Raw genomic sequence first — 21,877 nt, forward strand, 5'->3', positions numbered from 1 at the left:
CTTGCTTTGTCCTGCTTGATGTATTTACCTGACAAGAAGATGTTTGTTTGTATGTTTACTTGCTTTGTCCTGCTTGATGTAATTACCTAACCAGGAGATGTCTGTTTGAGTTCTGAGAAGTCTTTGTATGCTTGCTTGCTTTGTTCTGCTCCATGTATTTACCTAATAAGTAACCAAAGTAAGGCGACGGAAACTGGCTACACAAGAGTCAACTTCACATGATGCAAGGCACACCATGAGTTGGAAAGTTACACGCAGAAGCTGTGGACTAGAGATGGTATATAAAACCCAGAGGACTGAATTAGTGTGTGCGCGTGCCGTGAGAGAGACTGAGGTCTCTAGGCCGCACCCAGCGCTGTCTTTGCTTATTGCCGGATTCTAAATAAATTCTTGTTATTTAAAAGATCGAGTCAAAATTTATTACAGGAATCACCACATCTACACACTACTGCATGGCCTTGTTCTACACCAGCATGGAAGGAACAGAAGTGGAGAAGGGTGCACCTATTTGGGAGGCAGCGCTGCCTATGGGAGTGCACAGGCTCTCACTTCTTGCTTCCCAGAAATCAATCAATCAATCAATCAATCAATACCAAAAGCTTCATATTAAGACTAAATTAGAAAAAAAAAGCCAACTTCAAGGGTCTTTACTTGTAACTATTTTTGTCAGGCAGCTCTCTAGGAAGAAACTAGCTTTTCCTGCTAGTTTTACTACAGCTTCAATGCCTTTAAAGCCACCACTTCTTACCTCTGCTGCTCCAACACAGCCTCACAGCCCAGCAAAATCATAGTGCAGGCAGAAACCTTCACCATACAAAGAGGGAGAGTCAGGAATACGTTACTCTCAAAAGCAGACACTGTCAACCACTCTTGCTCTTGCTTACCAAATTCAGACAGTGTTAGAAAACAACAACAAGGAAGCGAGATTCTTATTCTATGGACCCCATTATATCGACCATTCAACATCAAGTCCAACCAGAGTCTGAACCTCTGAATAAGAAATATCATCTTAAAATTTCTAGGAAAATGAAGGGCTTTCAAGTGGCGACATCGTAAAATGTTCATAAAAGCACTGCCATGCAAGTCCACACCCCTGATCACAGACCACCTGCCCTGGTACCTAAGGCAGTGATGTTCTCAGCTGATTCACAGTCACTGACGTCTGAAAAACAGCACAAAGTCTCATTTGTTTTAGTGCCAAACATGTAGTTTGGAACTGAAACAGGCAAGAAAACCATCTACAGTCAGTCTGGTTTCATTCGAGGCCATCAGGACAAGTTGAGTTCACATTCACCAGGAACCACAGCAGGTCCCACCCGTCCCTGCAGACCCCAACTCCGCTCCTGTGCAGGGTCCCGAGGAGCAGTAAGCACAGAACAAGAAACCTCCCTTCCAAAGAAGAACCACAGCCGCTCTTCCAACAAGCTGCATAAGCAGCAGCTGAGAACAACCTCTGCTGTAGCTGCACCCAGCTCTGCTGTCTGCAGAAGGAGACCAGCTCCTAAATGATCCCCAGCCCTTCAGACACAGATCTTCCCCAGGGCAGGGATGAGGAAACACCAGAGTGCACGGACACCTGGTCATTCAGTTGAAGCTGCTGGGGAGAAGGACAGAGGACTAGAGAGAGACAAATGAGACAAGAGAGAAGACAGAGGAGCCCAGAGAGAAAGAAACACACAGGGAAAAGGATGGAGAGATGGAGAGATCAAGGCAGAAAGGAACAAGGAGCCATGATGAGACAGGGAGGAAGAAACAGCAGGGCTGAGGAGCAGGACAGAGGGATGGGGAGGGGGGAGGAGGAGAAGCAGGAAGGGGGTAGAGAAAGACAGGGAGGGGGATGTACAGATGGAGAGACAAAAAGAAAGACTGAGAAATAAAGCAAAGTTCGGATCAAAATGAAGAGACTGGAAAAGGGAAACATGCAGCAATGAGCTGAAGGAAGAGGAAAAGAGGGCTGAGGAGCAGGAAAGAGGAAGAGAAGACAAAGAAAAGGCAGAGCCAGCTGGACAGGGGTGATATAGTGAGAAAGGATGGGACTGGGAACAGGCAAGGAAGACAGAAAGAAAACCAGGACAGAAAGACATCAAGAAGGAAAAGGAGCAGTAATCTGGACAGAGATGGAGAAAGAAGAACAGGGAAAGGGAAGACAGGCAGAAAGATAGAGAGGACCAGGAGAGAGAAAGAACAATAAGGGTTGGGGGCAGGATAGAGATTGGGGAAAAAATCCTGGGGTGGGCAGCAAGAAGGAGAGGGAGTGAAAAAGAAGAGGGGCAGGAACAGGTGCAGGGAGCAGGACAGAGGGATACAGTGAGAAATGATGGGGCAGGGAGCAGGACAGAGCGACAGACCAGAATGACGACAAAGAGAAACCAGGGATGATGAGAACACAGAGGAATGGAGACGGAGAGGGAGATACGAGAAACCCTGCACAGAGATTCAGAAGGGTGGAGGAATAGGTGAGGAAGCAGCAGAGGGACAGAGGGAGAAGAGATGAAGAGGAAGAAGGGCACAGCAGGAAAGAGGAGGGAGCAGGGAGGGACTGGGACACAAAACAGGGTGAAATGTCCCCAAGGGCCCAGGACTCACCGCAGTTCCTGCTCTCTGCACTGCCAGGCAAGCTGTGGAGTTCAGGCACTTCTGTCGGTGAGAAATACAGTTGTGATTTGTGCTGAGATGTTTCATATTTACAGATACAACCAAATGAGGCTCGGGCTCTGAACCTGGAAAAAAGAAAAGGTGGGTAAGTTCTATGTAAAAAGTTCTGAAACTTGTTCATGAGGTTATATTGATAGAGGGAGCTAACATTTTCAGGGTTAACCAACCACATAATAAGGGCCTACTAACGAACTAACACTTGAAGCCACATAATGAGTATCTAGTTTAGAACTGTATGTGACCAGTTGTGTTAAGAAAAACCAGAACCTCATCGAATGCTGAGATCAGAAGTTTTACAGCACCAGCTGTAACCTTGGGGAGACAAGACAGCCAAGATTTACAGCAAAAGGGGGGCCAGTCTGGTTTCGGTCAACTTGGCAGCTTGGGAGACCCATAGAGACCATAGAGACCCAGAGAGACCATAGAGCCCATAGTGACCCATAGAGACCACAGAGACCATATTGTCCCATAGAGACCCACAGAAACCATAGAGTCCCATAGAGATCTGTAGAGTCCCATAAAGACCCATAGAGACCACAGACACCCATAGAGACCATAGAGACCCCTCCTCAAAGCCACCAAGTGACACTGCGCAGGCGCAACAGGGGAGGGTCAAGGAGGAGACTATGGAAATGGTTCTCTGAGACTCATTTTAATAAGAAGCGGGAAAGGTTATGAATATGTACAGGCGTTCCTGGGGTCATTATGAATATGTAACACCTTACTGTATTTAAGCACACCTCTTATTGTTTAAAGGTGTGCGTGTTGGGCGGAGCGAATCCCCCGCACACCCAGCGCTGTTTTCCTTATGCTCTAATGAACCCGTGTTTAAGGAATACAATTAAGGAATTGGATTAAACATTGTTTATCCATAGAAAAAGCCTAAGTTATTTATTTCATTTCTTTACAACAAGTGATTGAATCTGCTATGGAAAAGTTCAACCACCTCCTGTATAGCAAAGAAAGTATGGATTTTTGTTGCATCTAATCCATAATGCAAGTACCAATTAAAAATACATTAGCAGTGGTTCCTTCAAATATTCACTGTGAAGGCAGTTCCTGGCACGACTATATTATCGTTCTTACTATTTTCCAGGAGAAACACAGGGCACAGCTGATTTTGCCCACGTGCAGCACAATGATCACACGAGTGTGGGGAACCGGGTGAAAGGCCCTAGAGAAGGAAAATCAGGCTCCGTGTGCAGAGCCAAAACAGAAACCCTTTTCAAACTATTGAATTTTTAAAAGCTGCAATGGGTATAAAGCGGAAAAAAGAGCAGTGAATGTGTATAATGACACAATTAGATGGTTTTTCAGTTCCATGATGTGCTCTTTTACTAACAGTGTCTGCTGGAGTGGATATCCTGGACACGAACAGGCGGGTTCTGGTGTTGTGCCCATGGTGATTCATCCACTGTGGCCGTGGGTGTCAGGCCTTGATACAACAGACACAAAACCTTGGGAGGGAGGTGAGCACAGTAAAACGCTTAAAGATAATGAGCTAGCAGATTTGATTTAATCTTTATTTAAAAATACACATGGCTGCTGTCTTTTTTGCAGTTTAGCTAGGATGGGCTTCAGTATCTCTATTAATTCTAATTACAATATGTCTAATGACAAAAATTAGGGGGGAAAGCTTTATTTTTACAATGGTAAATACAGTCTAAATCGTAATTTGGGAAACAGATAAAGGGGTGTAGCAAATGAGGCACAGACTCTCTTTAAGATGTAGAGAGACATTTAATACAAACTCAGGTTTGCATTTGAAACATTGGGTACCTCTGTCCTTGATATACCGATCCTGTATCAATCCCTCTGTCCCTGATGGTTCATGTCCCATACAGTCTTTGCTGCTTGTGTTATTCCACCAGCACTTGTTCTCACGCTGTGACTCTTGCAGTTTCTCACAGGCCTGATGTCACAACCCTGCCACATCTCCCTTCTTTGTTTAACAATTGCAGCCATAGCAGCGTGTAACCGCACAGCCATTGCACCATTAAAGCTTTTTTCAACCATTCGTTGTGCACAAGATAAGACCCATGGTACACAATCAATAAGTACCAGACTCCATATACAAACATTCTAAGCAGTGGGTTAAAGGGCCGTGTTTGGCAATTTTTGTGGCACCCATAACTGGTACAGAATCGCTACTTAATATTCCCTGCATAGTGTTTAACACAGAATAATGAGCTCCCAGTCAACTAAGAATTCTCATTCTCTGTTCTCCAAGTCAGGACCTATATTAATATATTACTGAGCTGTCAGTTTAAGACGGTGTAAAAACTCAGTGGGAGACTCCTCATGATCCTGTTTAATCTCAAAAGGTTTTGGCATATTTACAGCTTTAGGCACAGCGTGTCTAATCCCGTATAAAATGCACTGTCCATACCAATTCAGCCTGTCCCCCGATATAAGGATATCAGGATCCCACCCTGGACTGACCGAGGGACAATTCTGATCTCATGTTCTCTGTGCATTCTACACCAATATCTGTTCTCCAACAAACCTTTTACTGGTTTCCATTTCTTTCCCTGATTATCCTTTTTCAAAACAAATGGATCTGAAGGGGATAAATACAATGCATAAGTAACACTATGTATTGTGTAATATGACTTATGTAATAGGCAATATATGATTTAAAATATATATCTTAATATATATTACATGTAGCACATTACTGTACTACGCATCTCAAAGTATACCCACCTAGACCTGTGCAGCATATTAATATTATTTACAGTGGCCGCCATTAATTACAGTATTCAATCAGATTCTCCCTGGTTGACTCCCTGTTGAACAGCAAACGATCCTTTTCCAATGTCAGATTCTCCCGAATCCTCCTGTCGATTGTCCACTACCTACTTCACAATCACAATAACAGACGATTGGTGAACCATAAGTACTGGACTATAAAATCACCCAAGACACAAGTAACAACAACAACAAACCACTAAAGACACAAACAATTATACAATTGCTAAGGCACAAACAGCAAAATCACTAACGGTACCTTTATCAAATTACTGTTCCCTCGTTTTTCTCTTTAATTTATTGTTTTCTCATTTTTCTCTTTAATTGTTTATTTCTTTCTTTTTTCAAGTTACCCAGTTTACCAAAATGCGCAGACGCGAATGCGCAGACCCAACGCGCTGGTGTCGCCCACGTCTCGCGCAGGCAGCATGCCAACCAAACCAGACAATGAAAGTGCCTTATCTCTTTGATGGGGTTTTACCCGCGTCCCGAGCTGGTCCGAGGATCTGTGGTCCCTTCCAGGATTTCCCCGGTGCCGTCACAAGGTCCCAGAGATCCTGGGATCCACGGGAGGTCAGGCAGATTATCCCATCCTCGTCGCCAGAAAACGATACCGAAAAGTCGGCAAACAGACTCTTTAACACTGTTTTGAAAGTGTTAAAAAGCAGGCACTTTTATTACAGCGCACTGGGCACTCGGGGAATCCCTCCTCTAATTGAGCGTGCGTTCTGCTTTCCTCTGGTTTTACATATCGTGGAACTCCTAAAACAGCAAAACATGTCAACCAACGTTACAGACGTCTCGTGCTCTTTCACCAGCGCATGCAGCAGCAACGAGAAATCTGGAATGAGTGTCTACAGAAACACGTACGTATTTACCCAATTCAGAACAGTGCGTTACATCAGTTGGCCGTACTTCACTGGCACTAATCCGTCCTGGATTAACACCCTCTGTGGATGGCACGGGTGCCAACTGTTGGCAATCAGGGCAGGACAAAAGAACGCTCCTGGCCTGATCCACTGTAATTTGAAATTGCCGTTTTAACGCCTTTGCACTCTGGTGAAAGAATTTATGTGATAATATAGCTTGCTCCAAGGCTTTAGGCACAGTGAGCGGCACAGCTCGTGCATCGGCCCTCCTATTGCCTTCGCAAGAGGTCCTGGAAGGGCAGTGCGAGAGCGGGTGTGCATTGCATAATAACCATGATGTCTATGATCTATTAGAAACCATAGCATTCTCAATTCAGCCATCGAAAGAGGATTATCCTCTCCCTTAAGAAAAGAAGCTTCCAGGCGGTTAAGTACGCCAGCTGCATAATATGAGTCAGTTACAACATTCAAAGGTTTGTTACAGAACACCTCAAAGCGATCCCAACAGCTGTCAGCTCAAGAACTTGTTGGACCCTTGGTCTCTTTTTCTACCTTGTGTTTGCAGCACTGGGTATCTGAGTTTAGCCATGTAATTACAACTTTACGTGAGCGACCAGAGGCACCAGTAAATACAGTCTTGTCGCTTACTGGTCATTGCTGACAGCAGCATTTGCCGTACAATGGTAAATTACCAATTTCAGCCCACAGTTTATGCTGAGGTTAATGAACTGATATGTTCCCTGTGTATGTTGCCAATGCAATCTGGAAATTCACATCTTCAATTAATTACCATTCCGAATTCTCCTTCGTTGTAGGAAGAAATATACCTTCAGGTCTACCCCATACATAGCATATAAACATTCTCTGCCTTTAATTATTGGTTTTGCATACATTTCTTTTATTATCCAAACTGTCTTCATTGGTGTGTGAGCTAGAAAAACCCATACAGCCAAAATCACCTTTCTCCTTCCTTGAGCTCTCCTGACCTGCGGTTCCACCGCCGGTGTCTTCTTTCTTGATCCCTCTTGACTGGCAGGTGCGCTCCAACCCTCTTTATCCATCACTCTTCCTCACAGGTTCACCTCCTTCCTTGCTTTTCCTTTGCACGCTGCTCCCCCTGAAGAGAAACACACGGAGGACTGAGCTACACCAGCCCAAGGGCACTACAGTCAGACAGGGGCTGAGTCCGGGGCTGACACCTCCCCACACCCCACAGCGCGCCCGCCTTGCCTTGGCACCAGCCCCTCGCACAGCCCTTCCCCTCAGCTCTGCCCTCCCTGCAGCACAGCTTCCGCACGTGTCCTGCTCAGGCTGGACCCCAATGTCACAGGTTAGAGATGTCACAGCTCAGTACAAATGCCCACGGTCCTCACCTGCTCTTTGGTACTTGCTGGACCCCAATGTCACAGGTTAGAGATGTCACAGCTCAGTACAAATGCCCACGGTCCTCACCTGCTCTCTGGTACTTGCTGGACCCCAATGTCATGGGTTAGAGATGTCACAGCTCAGTACCAATGCCCACGGTCCTCACCTGCTCTTTGGTACTTGCTGGACCCCAATGTCACGGGTCAGAGATGTCACAGCTCAGCACCAATGCCCACGGTCCTCACCTGCTCTTTGGTACTTGCTGGACCCCAATGTCACGGGTCAGAGATGTCACAGCTCAGTACAAATGCCCGCGGTCCTCACCTGCTCTTTGGTACTTGCTGGACCCCAATGTCACGGGTTAGAGATGTCACAGCTCAGTACCAATGCCCACGGTCCTCACCTGCTCTTTGGTACTTGCTGGACCCCAATGTCACGGGTCAGAGATGTCACAGCTCAGTACAAATGCCCGCGGTCCTCACCTGCTCTCTGGTACTTGCTGGACCCCAATGTCACGGGTTAGAGATGTCACAGCTCAGTACCAATGCCCACGGTCCTCACCTGCTCTTTGGTACTTGCTGGACCCCAATGTCACGGGTCAGAGATGTCACAGCTCAGTACAAATGCCCGCGGTCCTCACCTGCTCTCTGGTACGTGCGGAGGGTCCCGTCGCTGTGCCCCAGGGCACTGGCCTGCACGGCCCTGCCCGGCAGCGGGAGCGTCTGGAGCTGCCGGCTGGGTCTCCAGCTTTAGGGTCCCCCGCAGCAGCCCGCTCTCCTCAGCTCTGCACACCCAGCCAGTTGCGCCGCCCAGGCAAAGTCAGTCTGCCCTACACCTCACCTGCAAACAGCCAACTCTTCAGCTGACAACCGCCCCAAACCCACCGACAAACTCTCCAAATCTCAGCCTTCCACTTTCAACTGCTGCCTCTAGTGCATCTCACAGACAAGCCTCCAAAATCCCCTCATCCTGCAATAATACTCCAGCACTGATCGCCTGCGGGAACAACCGCCACAATACCATGCAAACACCAACCAGTTCTGGCACGGAAATATCGCTGTCTCCTCAAGATTCCACCTACACCAACTGCTGACAATCACACGCTGTCCTCACCAAAGCCAAACGCTGCAACAGCCAGCAACAACTCAAATCTGCGTGTGCGGTGCAAAATCGCAGGTGTGAGCTAACGCAGAGCTGGGCTTGACAGCTGCAGAGTGTGCACCCTGTGGCTTAACGTGGCCGTCACTGCCATTCCGCCTTCTCCCCGGGAGAAGCGCATGAGCACAGGCTGCTTCAAGGCACCATGGGAACGGTTTGGATCTCCGGGTCTCTGAGGGCGAGAGTAATAAATGTGATCTGTGTGTGGCGCAGGAACTTCCCGTCCACTTGCTCCTCCATTCAGTCAGGTGCTGCAAGAGAGGGACAGAGAAAGAAACAGTTAGGACCGGATTAACAACCTCATCATCCCTGTCCCCAAACCTGCAGGCATCCTAGGAGGCCTGATCTGTTTTGCTCTTCTCCCTCTCTTTGCTGGAATACTTCACTGCACAAATTTCTGTCATGAACACTCTCTTAACCAATCTGATGTGTTCACAGTTCCCAGCCCAGCATCCATTCCTCAAGGTACCTCAGCATTTCCCTTTGAAACCACACCTTAGTGCCATCCCATCCTGAGCTACCTCAGCATTGCCCACTGCAGCCTCCCCGACGCCATCTCCTCCCTGAGGTTCCTCAGCGCTCCTCGGCCCACGCGCTTCTGCAGCATGGCCCCGCCCATCCCGCACAGGAGCCAATCCCGTCCGCGCCCGCCACCGGGCCCCGCCCCCCCGCCCGGCCCGGGAGTAGTTACAGCTTCCTTACCATCCCAAACCCGATGTCTTCCAAAACAAAGCTTGCGAGCGGTGGAGGAACAAGCTGAGACGACTCAATGTGAGTGATAGAGCATAGTTCACTTTATTGGGCCAGGGTACACATATCCTCCTCAGACCACTACACATCTCACTGTTTTCTAAGGTCTCAGCACCCCACGTTTAGCCCAGGACACACATGGCTCATTTCACAAACCCAGCAATATTTTCTTTCTTGTAGGATCTCTGTGGTTCTCCACTGGGTATTGAGATAATACGAAGATGTTGTAGGACAGGTTTGTATCCTGGAGGGAAACTCACAGCTTGGAAGGAAACCTCAAGGAGATAGCAAAGTGTCCTGATAGCATTTGATTCAGGGAGTCTCAGTTTGCTGTCCAGCCTCACAAACTTCATTGCCCACACCCCACAGGTCAGAGCAAAGCTGGGATATGTGTTCCCATGGACACATCTGCAGGAAAGGACCCACAAGATCAGGCTGTGACTCTGCAGCTGAAACTGCCATCCCCAGAGAGCCTGACAGCAAGAACAAGATCCCAACAGCAGTGACCCAGAGCAGGGGAGCAGGAAGGAAAATGCGGTGAGGGTGGGTGTGAGAGAGGCCAGGGCAGAGGCAGCCGGGCACTCAGACAGCGTCACCCTTCCCCAGCTGTGCAGCCACCTCCCAGACACCAACACTGCCGGGCAGCTGCTCTCAGCCCCTGTGCTCTGCAGAGGAACTGGAGCTCTGGCTGCACAGGAGCTGCTTCATGCCTTGGAGCCCCCGGCCCTGAGGGCAGAGGCTTTGCTGGGTGGGACAGGAGGCCAGGGGGCTGCTCACAGGAGGGATCTGACCTGCAGGGGATCAATCAGAGATTTCTACATCCTCCCTCCCACAAGAGCTCTGGTTTTTCTCCTCCTTCCCAGATCATGTCCCTGCTGCCAGGAGATTTTCCTCCTGGGAGGTGATTCCCTGTCCCATGTCTTTTCCCTGTCAGTGCTCACAGACCCCATCCCAAACTCTGTGCCCTCCCCCTGGCCCTACAGACACCTGCCTGTTTGCAGGGCACTGCTTGGGAGCATCTTCCTGTTTGCAGGTTGAAAACAAAGACAGGTGGGTGATCCTGCTGGGTCCAGCAAAGGCGATGCTGCATCTGTCCATGGGCAGAGGAGTGTATGAAGGCTCATCAGGAGGCTCCTATCAGACCTACTAACTGCTTGTAGTTACAGCTGAGTGGTCTCAGTGATTTGTTCAAGTATGAGAGCTACTCTTCCTTTTCTCCTCTCAAATTCCCCAAGAGAAAGAAATTGAAAATAAGGACTTGGGAAAGCTCCTTAGCTTTACTGTAACCTCTTCCTTTACCTTCTCCTTGAAAGAGACCATTAGAAATGTCCCTCTGAAGGTGCAGCAGAGAAACTCACTTCTATATAACATGTTTTCTCTACACTGGAGAAACTGCAACGTCCCTCCTGACAGATGCCACAGCTTGTGGAATGTTCCAGCTTTAGCATCTCTCCAGGAACTGCAGCTGAATTGGGCTATGGCCAGAGACTTACTCTTTTCAGGGCTGTGAAGATTTGTCTCCCAGTGATCTCTCAGCATCCTCCACCCCATGTTGTCTTTAACCTCTCTCTGCCTGTCTCCTGTGCCCTCGGTGCTGCAGGCAGAGCCCTCAGCCCTGCTGCGCTTTACAGAGGAGCTGCTCCTGGGCAGAGCTGTCTCTCTGCAGCGCTGCCGCTGCCATGAGCTCCCTGTGTCCCAGGAGCCCAGCCCAGCTCAGCAGCACAGGAGCAGCACATGATGTCCCTTTCTCTGTCCCCTCTGGGCTCCCTCCAGGTGTCCCTGGGGCTCCGGGGACACAACCTTTCAAACAGCTTCAAGTAATCAGTGATGTTGATTCTCTCTCCTCTGCACAGACACTTCTTGCCAGCATTATATTCTTCCTCTTAGAAAATAAACTGGTATGAAAATCATCTCTTCTTGTCCCATCATTAGACAGGACACCAGGAAGGTTACAGCAAAGGATCTAATTTCTCCAAGCTGAAGGAGGAATATCTTCAGTTGAATGGATTTAGTAATTTTATTCTGGTTTTATACTCCCAGGTCTAGAGAGACATTCAGCAATCTTTGGCCATGTCATGTCTGTGCTCTGATTCAAAGCCTTTGCACACATGGGCTCTTGGACACTTGGTACCAGGTTTCTTGTGCAGGTCAGAGCTGGGCTGGTGCCACAGCTGGGGTGGTTCAGCCCAGATGTGAGGCAATGTCCTCAGCCAGGGACCTGACTGGGGAGCTGGAGCTGTCAGTGCTGCAGACAGAGCTGTGACGTGGATGGAATGAACTGCCAGGCAGGGTGGCAGGAGTGAGTTCATCTGGTCTGCAAGGACAGCAGCTGCCAAGCACAGCAACAGTCCAGATCAAAACTCAGCCCAGACCTGTAAGGCAATTCAAGGGCCCCATAATGAGCTGTTACTACTGCAGGAACAGTTAAACGAGAAACAAAGTCACTGTGTGGCCACTGATGAATTTAATAAGGGAAAGCAGCGATATTCTCTGTGTCTCTTGCCCTCCTGCAGGTAAATAATGGAAAGTGGCTCAGTGATCCCCTCCGCCAGTTCCCTCAGAACCCTCGGGTGTATCCCATCTGGCCCCACAGACTTGTGCGTTTCCAAGTGGTGTAGCAGGTTGCCAACCATTTCCCCTTGGATCATTGGGGCTTCACTCTGCTCCCCATGTCTGTCTTCTGCTTCCAGGGGCCGGGTACCTGGAGCACAACTGTTCTGACTGTTAAAGACTGAGGTGAAGAAGGCATTTAGTACCTCAGCCTTTCCACCTTTTTCACCCCCCACCACCTGGCTTCCTCCTTTTGTGCTCTGCCCGCTCCAACAGTTTGTCACTTGGTTATATGGTCAGTTTATCCTCAAGCCACTGAGAGCTTCTGTAAGCGGTGAGACAGCACACAAAGCCCATCCCCTCTGCTGCCCACCCTTGGAGTTCCCTAGAAATCTCTACAAACCCACTAAAGGAGCAGCTTCACTGCTGTTCAGATCAGCCAGTCAGGTGAACACGGGGCTCTGGAACATACCACAGGGCAACAGGGCAGTCCCGAGGGGACATGAGGGCAAAGGGGGACCTGGAGACACCTGAGAGCACCCAGGTGCCCAGGGCTGAACTGGCCTGTTCCTCCCAACGGGACATGCTGCCCCTCGCTCCCCAGGCGCAGGGTCACAGTGGGGCCCTTTGTGACCTCACATGGTGACACCCACTGCCCTGCCTGTGCTCAGCGCAGCTGCAGCCCCAGCCCACACTGTCCGGCAGGACGGTGACGAGACAGGGTGCGAGCACGGAGCTGGCGAGAGCCCCCGAGCGTAGCCCACGTCTTTCATTGAGTTTGAGAATTAGAGAATCTTTTTGGTTGGAAGCGAACCTTTAAGATCATCGAGTCCAACCATACCCTCACTTTAGCTGCCCCTGGCAGACTCCCCTCTGCCCCCGGCAGACTTGTGCTGAGGACTCCCCAAGTGCAGCCCACGTCTTTCCCGGCTGCCCTTGGCAGACTCGTGGTGTTTCACCAAGTCTTCCCAATTCCTCACCCATACCTCTGTCCCCAAACCCACGAGATGGCAGACAAACACCTCACCTGCCCCGTGGTGGCCCTGGAGGAGGACAGGGCTCCCCAGGAGAGCAGCTCTCCAGCAGAGCCCCAGGAGCTGTGCATGGCCCAGGACCTGGAGATGGGTGAGTGAGGGGCCCTGATTGTCTGGGCAGGGCGGGGGCCAGCGAGCGCTCCCTGCTCAACACCAGGACCACGTTTCCCTGCACGCTGGCAGGGGGGTTCCACAGGTGTTGGCCATGATGCTGCCTGAAGCCCAGGGCTGCTCCGAGCTGGGAGCCGGCCCCAGCACAGCCTGTGCTGGCAGAGGGGACCCAGCTCCTGCTGCAGGGCATGGGCAGCGAGAGGCAGCTGGGCGGGCAGGAGGCAGCCGTGCTGTGGGACGGGGACCTTTCCTGCCCGTCTGAAGCGAGTTCCTCACCCGCTGCACCGGGCACTTTCCCTGTCCTGCCTGGCTCGAGCATCGCAGCCCGTCTGCCGGGCACCCTGCAGCCCTGACACGCACGGGGAGACTGTGCCAGGGCAGCGGGCGTGCGGCTGGACGGGGGGCAGATCTCCTTCTGCTCTGTCCTGCCTGCAAACGTCTCTGCAGCCCTCCCTGCTCTCCCCCTTTATTAGATGCCGATGCGTTACCTGTGAATGGACTTCTAAGGGGATACATGGACTCCATCGTGTCCTTTCTCAGCAGCCCAGAAAAGGTAACCGTGGCCGCTTTAAAGGCGGCTGTGCTGGCATCTGCTGACAGGGGCTCTGCTGCGGGTGCTGGAGGGTGCAGGCTGGGCAGAGCTGCTGCTCCCAGGTCTCTAATGGGCACTGCACCCCCATGCTGCGGTGCCGCTGGCCGCGTGTCCCCATCTCACGCTCCCTGTTTGCCTCTCTGCTCCCCGGCTGCCAGGAGGAAAGCCACAAGATTGGGTTTCTTATGGACATCCGTGACCTGTGTGACACCAGCAGGCGCCACTGCTCGCCAAGGGGCCTGGATGTCTTCTGCCGGAGATACAAGCTGGCAGAGAATATCGAGGTGAGGGGATACCCGGCGGCTCTGGGGAAGGGGTCGAGGACTGCGGCACCGGCACCCTGTGAGGACAGCGTTGGGCAGGGCCGGGGGCTGGTGGCGCTGGGTGCTGGCAGCTGCAGGTCCCATCCCGGCTGTGCTCTGCAGGTGCTGCTGGAAGAGGAGCCCAGGGACCAACTGCGCACGGCGCTGCGGCAGATCGCCATGCGTGCCATTGCCGAACTGAGGTACCTGCCCATCCCTCTCGGGGCCGCCTGCACGAGGCCTCGAGGCGCTGCTCCAGGTACCAGCGTGCGGCTGGCTGCTCTCTCTTTGCAGCGCAGTGGAGGGGGTGCTGGAGGGCAAGGAGACACGGCTGCTCCAAGCCTGCTTCTCCAGTGTCTTCGTGCTTCCACCAGAAGTGGAGGACATGGACCGTTACCTCTACTTAGAAGTAAGTGCTGCGTGAGCTACAGGAGCCCCCGGTCCCTCTGTCTGCTCCCCAACCACCCCGTGCCACGATAGAACCAGAGATCCAAGGCAGGGCAGGGTCTCAGGTCTGCTGTCCCACCCTCATCCCTTCGTCCCCTGCCTGTGGGCCTGGCCATGTCCAGTTTCACAGGCTGCTCTGCCCAGAGCAGATTGTTTGCCCCGGGTCTCTCCCGGGCACAGCGCAGCAGCGCGGGAGTCGTCCCTCAGTGCTGGGAGTTCAGATCAGTCTCCTGGGAGTGAGAGGGGTGGCAGGAAACACGACCACAACCCGTTGTGTTCTTGCAGACCATGCGGTCCATGGACAACATGCTGCAGGCGTTTCTTCTCAACTCTCGTGCCTCCAGAGTCAGTGACCTGCTGCACAATATCTTCCAGGTCTGGATGTGCAAAGTCTGGGCTTCGCAAGGGCTGTTCCTCACCCTGGGGGACGGGGTGTCCACTCTGGAGGTGACAGTCCCACCCCGTGCCGTGCAGAGAGCGCTGCCGGGAGGGTGCCCACCTCCCCGGGGAACCAGGGGCTGCCCTCCAGGCTCTTCCGCAGCACAGTGGCCGCAGAGGGTGGCATCTGCCTTCCTGCCTGGCCACAGGGCTGGCCTGGGGCATGTGCCCCAAGCCTGCCAGGGACCCCAGGGCAAGAGCCTCGCTACAGGCTTTGGTCGAGTCCTGGGGAACCCTTAATGGAGTGGGCCAGTCCAGCACAAGAGTTGAGCGGTGCTGCTTCTGCTGGAGTGGTGGCGGCTCCCAGTGCTCACCAGCAGCTTCTCTCTTCCCAGATGCTCTTGACTCTGAGCAGCTCCGAGAGAGAACATGTGCGGCAGAGGACCGTGGGGAGGATTGAGGGGCTGAGCTTCATGTTGGCTGAGAATCCCACACTGGGGGTAAGGAGCCAGGCACCCTCTGGCCAGACCGTTTGCCCATCCCTGCACCCCAGAGCAGCCTGCAGCTCTCCCCACGCGGGGCTGTTGCCCACCCAGCTGCTCTGGGAGCTGTGACCAGCATGGCCCTGGACAGTCCTGCCTGCCCACGGAGCCCTGGACACGCGCTTGGGTTCAGGGCTTTGGCAAAGCCGCCTGCCCTCAACCCTCCTGCTGTTCTGTCTCCCTCGCCCAGGCCTGGTGCCGCTCTAGGACAGACATACACGGCCCTGTCAGCTATAGAGACATCCAGATCCCAGAGCTGGGACAGCTGCTGGGGCATCTCCTCCTTTTCCAACATTCCTGGGAAGAGGCAAGAACTCTGGCTCGAGATGCAGTGCAGCACCTTTCTGTCTTCTTGGCTGGACAAAACAGTAAGAGAAGTTGTGTTGGGCTCGATCCCTCTACACACAGACATCTCCCAATGGGTCTGCTCCTGTTCCTCACCTCCTTTGTCCTTCCCAGCTGCTTCCCGTAGCATCCCAGCTGCCATTTTGCTGCAGCAGCTGAGCCCTCTCCCAAAGTCTGGGATCTGTTCTCTGCTGCTCTCCTTCCTCCCTCCTTTCGGGATCCTGAAGCCCGCTGTTCTGTGGTTCCCAGACCCAAACATACAGCTGATTGCCATGACCCAAAGCCATGGTTTTCCTGCCAGTGAAGAGCAGGTCTATCTCTGAGTCCTCCTGGCTAGAGCTTCCGGTGCTTGTAGCAAGAAGCTGTTCCTGATGCCCTCCAGAATTCTCCTTGCCCACTTATGCCCTGCCATCACGAGGGCAGATCTCGGGGTGCTTTGGGAAGCTTGCTGACAAAGCTGCTGTGCTTTACTGAGTTCTCTCTGTTTCCCTGCTGTTCAGACAGGAGGAATCAAGCACGACAGCCCCACTTGGAAGATCCCGACAGCTCCTCTGAGGATTGGCTAAAACCCGACGTCATGGTAAAGAGCTCCTGCTGGCACTCTTGTTGGTGGCACCAGCAGGGGACTCGTGTGAACAAAGGCCTCCACAATCAGGGGGCTGGCGTGGCCTCCCTGTCCCTGCTGAGAGGGTTCCTGCTGTCCCCAAGCAGGGACGATGCGAGGGCTGCTCTCCAGTGTCCCAGCAGCAGCCCCAGTCCTGCTGGCCACCAGCAACCCCAGGTTCACGGCAGGGCCAGCAGCCTGTGCCCAGGACCCCAACCCTCCTCCCTCTCCCCGGGCCTCTCTTCTCCTCCTCCCCAGCAGTCACTGCTGCCCCTGCTGCCAGCTTTGCTGCGGGCACTGCCGCAGCACCGCCGGGCGGCTCTGCAGGGCTGCTGGCACTGCCCGGCTACGCAGCAGCACCGGGGCACTCGGTGTGACTTGGCTTTGCTGCCTCCCTTCCTCCCTTAGCTCTTTGCAGAATACCTCCAGCCTTCTGAGAAAACAGACATAGTCCTGGTGTTCATCGAGGCCATGAGCGACTCCAGCACCTTTGACAAGGCGATGGCCAGAAACATGCTGGACATGGTCAAGAGAGACTGCGATTTCTGGCTGGTGGATGTAAGTGGCCTTTGGCTGGATTGTCCTGCCCTTCGGCCCTGTCAGGCCTTGTTCCTCCTTCCATCCATCTCTTCCTCTCAAATCCCAGTAAAATGAAGCCACATGAAGGTGGCAGAGAGGGATGGCAAGGAAAGCTGAGGAAATGGCTGCACTCCAGTGGCAGCACCATCCTCACCTGTGTCTCCTCCAGGTGCCAAAGATCACGAGCTGCATCTATAAAACCCTGGAGTGCATCAGCACGGCACCAGCCCAACAGAGTGTTGAGACCCTAATTGTCCCCCTGGCTGACAAGTGCCCTGGGGAGGTGGTGTCGACGCTGCTGACAATCGCACCACCAGGAGACAGGTACCGGCCCCAAAAGCCATGAGGCCTTGTTCCCTGTGGGGAAAGGGGCCCGGAGACACTCTGGCTGCCAGCGCCAAGGAATCCTGCAGGACACCCCCGAGGAGCAGGACCCTCCATCCCACCACGCTTTCCAGCGCTGGGGTCAGCCAGGCCCACAGCAGCCACAGCTGAGCAAGCCAGCCCAGAGCCCCCCACTGCGCTTCTGCCAGCTCCACGGGAGCACCAGCTCAGCCTCTGCTGCTGCCCAGGGCATCCCAGGCGTCCTGCAGCGCGGAGCCCAGACACGCTGCTGTGGCCCAGGCTGCCCTGCTGACAGAGCGCTCTCTTGCAGCACTGCCCTGGCACTGTGGGAGGTGATGTTCTCCGTGCCCCAGACCCTGCAGAACGTGTTGAAGGAGCTGCACATCCAACTCCAGGACCGGCACTATAGGGTCCTGTATACACACCGGGAGGACACCGCCATCCTTCGCTTGGCTGTGAGTTACTGGAAGAAGCTCCTGGTGCCCCAGGAGCTGCACGGTGCCAGAAGCCCCAGCAGCTCTGCCGGTCACTCACTGCTGGCTTGCTTTCAGATACTGGCCAGCAGTGATCTGCAAGAGGAGGAGTTTGCTCCAATGTACCTAGTTATGAGGTTTCTGAGGCAACGAAGGCCAACGGTGCTCTCCCTGTTGCTCAGGGGCATGATGACGCTGTCACAGAGAGACGAGATGGTGAGTAGGGTGTCGCCAAGGGCAGCCATGGTGGCAGCCAAGGGCCGGGGCAGTGGGTTCGGGCTTGGCCTTGGCTGGCAGTCAGGCGCTGGGGTGCCTGCTCCAAAGGCCCTCCCTGCCATGGTGGGGCCTGGGGGCTGCCTGGGGAGCTCTCCACACATGGACCTGGTCCCAAAAGGGCAACTCTCTTCTTCATACAGGCCAGAAAGATGAAGGTCATGCTGCCAGACCTGATGTGGGTCCTGCAGTATGGCAATAAGGCCATCAGGATGAAGGCTCTGGTGGTCTTCAGAGCTGTGATGGCTCAGCTGGAGAGGGAGGAGGCCAGTCCCATCGCTGTGCTGCTGGCAGAATTTCTCCTGCCCTTCTTTGATGACGTAAGGCTGATGTATAAGGCTGATGTATAAGCCTGAGCCCCGCGGGTGGGCACTGGACAATGACAGCTGCCCTTCTGCCCAGCCACTCAAAGAAGGGGCTTCTCTCCTTTCTCCCTGGGGCTCTTGTGGGATGGTTTCTGCATTCTGCAGCCCAGCCCAGCTTCTCCCTGCCAGCTGCTCCCACAGCTCCTCCCCACCATGGCTGCTGAGGCTGCTGGGGGATGCTGGGACGGCGTTTTGAGGCACAGGCACTGCCTGAGCAAGTCCCTTGAGTGGCCCTTCACGCACCCAGGGCCGCAGATCTGGCCACAACTGCAGTGTGCACAATGCCGCCCTGGAGCATCTCCCCTCCCATCAGCCATGCAGGAGCTTCTGCTCCCCGTGGGCAGAGAGCTGCTGGTGCTCAGGTCCTACTGTGCTGCTCCCTCCCAGGAGCTGAGCCAGCTGAGAGCGAGCTCCATCAGCCTCTTCAGAGACCTGATGAAGATGGTGGTGTGGAACGACAAGAGGGAGATGAAGAACACAGTGCGACTTGGCCTGCTCCCTCTCTTCTTCCGCATGAGTGACCAAGTGCTGAGTGTGGCCAAGGTACAGATTTCAAAGCCAAGCAGTGATGCAGGGAAGAGACCCCTGGGCGCTTGGGCCAGGGCATGTCCCCGGTCCCTAAGGGCAGAATCACCCCAGGAACAAAGCCCAGAGCAGGGGGACACCAGGTCTCCTGCCCCAGAACGTGGTGCCATCTCCCAGCTTCTGCTGTTCCGTAGGTTGCCAGGGAAGCCCTCCTCGGTGCCGCAGAACTGCTCAGGTGGAAACAGCTCAGACACCTGGTGCAGACAGAGCAGACATGGCGGATTGGAGAGAGCTTGGTGAGGACAACCCCCAAGGCCCAGGGCCCAGGCTGGACAGGGCTGCTCCACATGTCTGTGCTGTGGGCTCTGCAGATGTGCCTCGCCTGTCCTGCTGCAGCCCCGAGCTGCATCCTTGTTCCCTGTCGTCAAGAACAGAGCCCCCAGGGGCTCTTCCCTCTGCCCCGCAGCCAGCGGGAGGGAGGGCTCTCAGCACCCCTGGGACCCCTCAGCCTGTGTCTCTCTCTCAGCCCCACAGTGCTCCTGGCTGGAACACGGGGATGGCCGGGGGGGAAGGGGAATGTGGGTTGTTGTGGGGAGGGACTGGTCCGGCCAGCTGGGGAGGGACAGTGACGTGCTCACACCCTTGTGCTCTCTCCAGCTGGAGCGGGACAGGAGCAGAGCTCAAGAGCTCTTGAGCCTGAGCCTGCCGTACCTGAGGGATGCTCAGGCCAGCTTGCGAGAGGCGGCCGTGAGGTTCATTGGTGAGTCACAGCCGCTGGGTCCCTCTTTCAGCAGCCTGGCCCCAGTCCCCGCCGCTGTCCTGGCACAAGGAGCAGCCCTGTGGCTGCCAGAGCACCGGCTGCCCCGGGCAGGGCCTTGGCCTCCCCTCCCAGCCCTGCCCATGCAGGTGGCCGTGGTGGCCGCCTCGCTCGGTCCCAGCATCTCGGCTCCTGCTCTCCCCTGGGGTCAGCCCTGATGAGGGGAGGGAGCAGGGGCTGACGGAACTCTGTGCCCAGGGCTGGCTGTGCGGCACCTGAGAGACCCAAGCAAGGAGAGTCTGTCTGAGATCTGCAGCGGTGAGTAGGGAGCGTGGTCGGGAGGGGATGCCTGGGGGTCTCTGCAGCCATGGGAGCTCATCTGGGCTCTGCTTCTTTCTGTTGCAGCCCTTCAGCCCTTGGAGGAGGACAGCGAACCCTCCATCTGCTCCCTGGCAACTGAGACCATTGTCATCGTGTGCTCTTCATGGAAGCGGTCAAGATCTCGATGGACCCTGAGAGCCCTGTGCTGCTGGCGCTAAACCAGGTGGAGGAGCAGCTCCTCTTGAGGAAAATGGCTGGATTTTAATAAAGAGCCCTTCTTGAAGTTGGGTCGGATGTCTGCTTTTCCAAGGACCCCAGAACCTCTCTGAGTGCTCTGGTACTTTTGAGAGCACAACCCAGGATCATGGGCAAGGGTGATGTAGCAGACAGGAACACTTGCAATGAGCCGTTCCAGCAGCTGAGATGAATATCACCAAGGCACTGTTCGTTCTTGGAGTCACACACAGAAATGTCAAGTTCTGTCTGCCATCCAAGTCTGAGCTGGCCTCGTGAACTCCTTCTGCACCCAGGGGTGTTCAGAGACGGAATCTTTCCCTGTTGCACATAGAGGCCGTACTCTTGGTTTCCCTCTGGCCTCCTGGTGCCACTTCCAAAAGACGGGAGGCACCTCAGCCCTGTGGTGTGTCACCTGCTCTGCACTCATCTGACATGTCCCACATCATGAGGAATGGACACGGGGACCTCAGTTCAAGGAAGCACAACCCAGTGCTGCATTCAGGCAGTTTCCCATAGGATGATTCTGCCAACATGAAGTGACCTCAAGACACTGTCTGTCCCACAGGCCTTCATGGAACCCCCAGGAATAGCTGATGTTGTTTGTGCTCCTGGGTACATCTCACCTCACATCCAGGATGTGCGTGCTCACATCTCATCTGTACAATGCAGACATGGAGTGCTGACCTAGTCATTCAGTGTCATTCCATGGAGGGAAGAACAATCTCTGTGAGCTGGGGAGAGAAGTCAGGACTAGAAATGGTGGTTGAGAGGGGCCCGTCCATGACGATGCCCTAGGGCAGATTCTGTGGGGTGTCCAGTGAACAGGGGCACAGCCCAGCCCCTGCTCTGCTGGTCCTGCAGGTCTCTGGCAGGAGCCTGGCTGTGAGAGGACACTGCTGTGTGCCAGCCCTGCACACACACGCTGTTCAGCTGTACACTGGTGTTTGAATCTGTGGGACACTATCGTAAGCATATGCTTGAAGATATAACCCATCGTGTATTGCCCATAGGAGATCACCTTTCTATCTGGAAAGGCTGTTGTGAGGCCAGCTCTGTCACAGCAGTGCCCATTGCCTGTCCCTGCCTGTGCTCACAGGACTGACACACAGCAGGACGGTGACCAAGCTGCCAGAGCACTCAGGCCTTGCACCAACACAAGGGATGAGAAGGAGAGTGTGGGAGTGGAACCAGAACAGCTCTGGAAGAACAAGCGCTGCTGCTCCCTGGCAGGGCTGACATGGAAGAGCTGTTTTCCCCTCCACCCACGCACAGGAACTGTCTCTGCAGCTCCAAAAAGCCCTTGCAGGAAAGATATACCGAAAAACAAGTCGCTAAACAGCCCTTTATTCTGTTTAGAGACAAGGAGAGCACTGCTGCTCATTTAAGCAGCCAACAGTTATAAAAGAAAAGCCAACAGTGAATTAGAAAGGGGATGACAACATTATCACAATAAGAAAACCACCAAAAACACCAGAAAATCCAGTTGACAGGCTGGGCTTGTAATTAGCTACATTAAAACTCCTATATAGAAGAAGATGGGCAGTTTATT

The 21,877-nt window shown here is 53.6% G+C and overlaps 1 long non-coding RNA gene across 1 annotated transcript; it reads right to left on the reverse strand.

Moving 5' to 3' along the window:
* Positions 1 to 5,498: 5,498 nt before the first annotated feature.
* Positions 5,499 to 8,664, reverse strand: LOC309452123. The gene is made up of 3 exons (XR_014186446.1): positions 8,281 to 8,664; positions 7,262 to 7,392; positions 5,499 to 6,168 (listed from the first exon to the last, which is right to left on the reverse strand). It is a non-coding gene; the product is annotated as an uncharacterized lncRNA (long non-coding RNA).
* Between the last annotated feature and the right edge of the window lie 13,213 nt (positions 8,665 to 21,877).

This window comes from Streptopelia decaocto (genome assembly GCF_964273445.1).
Source record: "Streptopelia decaocto genome assembly, contig: HAP1_SCAFFOLD_344, whole genome shotgun sequence".
Taxonomy (NCBI): Eukaryota; Metazoa; Chordata; class Aves; order Columbiformes; family Columbidae; genus Streptopelia; species Streptopelia decaocto.